The 3,996-nt window shown below is 40.2% G+C and overlaps 1 pseudogene; it reads right to left on the bottom strand.

The window, feature by feature from the left end:
* Positions 1-3,843: 3,843 nt before the first annotated feature.
* Positions 3,844-3,996, bottom strand: part of LOC102028117 — a 989-nt pseudogene continuing 836 nt past the window's right edge.

The following is a 3,996-nucleotide window of genomic DNA, read 5'->3' as shown; positions in this document are numbered from 1 at the left end:
TCCTTGCCTACTTGTATGTCTTCAAGATTTCTACTACTTTCTCCTCCAGTAGATTTAGTCTTTGGCATGTGGAAAGCCAGCTTTTCCAGCACCATTTATTAAAGAGCCTATCTTTCTTCCAGTGAACTTGTTTGACCCCTTTGTCAAAGACAAGGTGTCTGAGTGTGTTTGTAGCTGTGTCTGCATCTTCTAATCTGTCTCACTGATCTTCAGGTCTTTTTTTTTTTTTGCCAATTCCATGCTGATTTCATCACAGTAGCTTTGTAGTATAATTTTAAGACAGAGATTGTGATGCCTCCTGTCTTTCCTTTGTTGCCCAGGATTGCTTTTGCTATTCTAGGCCTCTTCTGTTTCCAGATGGAGTAACTATCTGAACCTCTTTGAGGGACAATCTGCATAGTTCATCACAGTTTCCTCAGGAATAGAGCTCCAGTTTCCATGGTTTACACTAACTGTGTAATCTGAGGCTCCTTCAGATACTGTCCCAAAGTCCAGAAGACAGGCTTACCGTCCTTTTCATCCACTAAGTGGCTGTTAAGTTGAGGTTCTCCATAATCACTGTCAAGTTTGATTATTCACTAGGGAATCTCAGAGAACTCTGGTCTCATGGTCTGAAGTCTATATGCCACGCCGCTCCTCAATCCATATGTGGAAATCATACCTACCAATGTGTGGCTATAGAAGACTGGGTGCCTCTGGGTCATTTATAGGATTATATGAGGCTGTCTGGGATAGGTGTATTGCTGATGTGTTTGGTTTATTGAAAGGAACAGTCAATGCTTAAAATTTTCTTTTTTTTGGTTTTGGTTTTTTTCCGGTACCAGAAATTGAGCTCATGACCTTGCACTTGCCAGGCAGGCACTGTGCCTCTGAGCTAGATCCCCAGCCCCCAAATTTTCTTTTTTCTTGACTAGTTTTGCACACTTGAATCTGGTAATGATAACGACTGATCTGAAAACAACAATATGAAGTATAAGAACCACTGTTGAACTTCTACCATCTTGTATGGTGAAGCTCAGCATCATTTTCAGTGTTTTTTAAATTATTTGTTACTATCTTTGATGGTTTCATCAATCTTACGTTCTTACATCTAGTGGACTGAGCAACGTCACTGAAGAGAACAGTATGTAATGCAGCAACCATTGTTAATTCATATCACTTTGTTTTGAGGTCATGTATCATTTGTGTTGTTTTTCATTTTGTCTTCATCGCTGTTTTGTTAGTTTTTTAATCTTTAAGAAAATGTGGGAAAAAAAGTGAAGCCCTCACAAATAGGGTTTGTGTCCATGTCAGCACTACGATAGGCTCGCTTTCCCTGCTTATAGTCTGCTGTGTGAAGAGGGCATGAGAAGTCCTCAGGCTGTGGCCCATCCCTGACCTCTCTCATCAGAGCCCGACCGTGCTGTACTCTGATCTCAGACTTCCAGCCCTCAACTGTGAGAAATACAATTCTCTTGCATCAAGTCATCCAGTCTGTAATAATTTGTTATAGCAGCCTGTCTTAGTTAGTTTTTACTCGTTGCTGAGACAAAATACCTGATGTCCAACATCAAGGAAGGAAAAGTCAGTTTAGCTCACAGTTTGTGAAGGTTTCAGTCTGTAATCAGCTGGTTCCAAGCAGGGTGGCAGGGCACAGGGGCAACAGTTCAAGGTAGCAGAAGACAACAAAAGCAGCAAGAGCAAAAGGGGTGGGGGAGAGCAAGCCTCTTTTCCTTCCTTATATTGTAAGCAGGCTACCTGCCCTAGGGTGGGTGTAGCACTCACACCATCTCCCTGCTCTCCTCTTGCACAGGCTCAGAATGTTTACAGAGTGAGGACCCTGGCCCCCTGCTGAGCCACCTCATTAAACTTCTAAACTTCTCAGATTGACACCGTGTATCAACCGTTACACAGCCCAGACTTACGAAGATAGAAATTTTTACTGAAAGCCAAATGCTGATGTTCTAAATATCTAAAAATATGAAAGCTTCCATGGACCTGTGCAACAAGTAGAGACAGGGTGGAGGAATTTTGAGGTGCATTTGGAAAAAAACAACCCTACAGCTTTGTAAATAGACTTTTAAAAGAGATTCATGTGAAGGCCGAGGAAGAAAAGAGAGATACAGAGAAAGTTCTTTATTTTTGGAGATTATGGCAGACACCGTGAATAGGGCACTGATAGAAACCCAGACTGTAAAGTTACTCCTGGTTCCAGGCCCTTTGCCCTAATGCACCTGGAGGGCAGTGTATGGAGTCAAAGTGGCTCCTTCTTGAGTGTGAGTATCTCATAGAGTTCACTTTCTAGGAACCCATCAATGCCTTACTTCTGTCTTTCCTATTTGGACTAAGGATGTCTGTCCTTTGCTTGTCCTCCATATTTGCTGGAAGAACACAGCTTGCTTGGTTTCAGAGGTTCCAGGTGGAGAAGAATTTACTGAGAATAAACATGAATCTCGTCTGTATCTTGCCTACAGGATACTTAGCCAAGACTTCAAACTTTAGATTTCACAGTAGATAGAGAGACAAATTGAATTTGGGGATTGTTGGAGATAGAGGAATGCATTTGTTTTGTGAGGGGAGATGATACACAGGGGTTCAGAGGCAGAATGTTGTGGATTTAGTTTTTGTGAGTCCTAACATGTTTCTTTCTCGCAGTCTCGACACAGTTTTAAAATAAAATCAGCTGTCTTTGCTCATGACTGACCTGAAATTTTGATTGAAGGTTGGAGCCTTCATAGTCAAATTTACAAACAGTGACGAGCCAGTAGTCCTCCCACAGTGTGGGCTGCCGGGAGAACAGAAGAGCTCCCTCTGCTGGCCTGTAGCTACTGTACATGTCAGTCAGTGGCCACAGTTTGTTTTCTGGGTGTCTATTTTGTTCAACCTCTTATCTCTACAGAAATTCAATTTGGGTGAGATTATATATATATATATTTCAATATTCATACCAATACTATGCAAGTATGTATACGGCAGGATGAATCATATTTCTATCATGGTGTCAGCTGGTAATTCACTCTGAGTAGACATCTACCACTGCATGGTATGCTATGAAACTGGCAGTGAATATGTTCCTTTACCCTCTGGGCACTATCATGATGTGAAGCGCGGTCTGCGGGCCCTTACCCTCCATCTGAATCCAAATGAAGCTTCTGTAGTCTAACATCATTTACCTCAATGTAAATGGCCAGGGTGCCTTTTGCTAATGAATGCTTATTGATAAGCTTTTAGATCCATCTATTTCTAGATCATCTTTATTAAAGATAGGAAATTTTGTAGTAGTTCTCATTCCTAGGTAAGAAAATGATGACATGGGGAGAAAGAGACTAACTAATGACAGAGATATGATTTCAAATGCTATAAATTGTTACACATGGGAATAATGGGTAGACGGGATAGCTTGAATCATGAGATACTTTCTAAAGTAATACTTTCACTTAACAATCAACATTGTGCAAAAATTTGAAATGCATTTACAAAGGAGATCACTTTAGACAGTTAGGGAACATGTTCGAATATTGGGGAAATAATGAAGTTCAATTTTTATATCAATAATATACAAGTACTATTTTGCTATCCATGAAAAGCATACTTGAGAAATATTTGAAATAATGTTTTGTAAGGTTTATATACACACCTTAATATTTTAAATAGTCTGCATAAATGCTTCTCCATGAGGAGGTATGTTCTCAAATGATATTCTGGGGGAAAACAAGTCTCAGGAGATCTTTTTAAATATTTCTCACACCATGAGAACTTATATTTCGATAGGGAAAATCCTGATTTAAGACCTGAATAATTTCTATTTTAGAATTACTAAACTGTGGCAACATATTCCTATCAGAGGATGTGATGTGCTGAATGTTAACAATTTTGACCCAACCTGGAGAACTTTTTTCCTATCATTTTCACAGCTTCTTTGACCTCCTTGTTTCTCAAGCTGTAGATCAGAGGGTTCAACATGGGAATGACGATGCCATAGAATACGGAGGCCACTTTCATGTTCTCCTGGGAGTG

Source organism: Chinchilla lanigera, unplaced genomic scaffold, assembly GCF_000276665.1.
Source record: "Chinchilla lanigera isolate Chin_1 unplaced genomic scaffold, ChiLan1.0 scaffold00110, whole genome shotgun sequence".
NCBI classification, from domain to species: Eukaryota; Metazoa; Chordata; class Mammalia; order Rodentia; family Chinchillidae; genus Chinchilla; species Chinchilla lanigera.
Note: the sequence above shows the minus strand (reverse complement) of the source record. Positions and strands in the feature narration are given on the sequence as shown.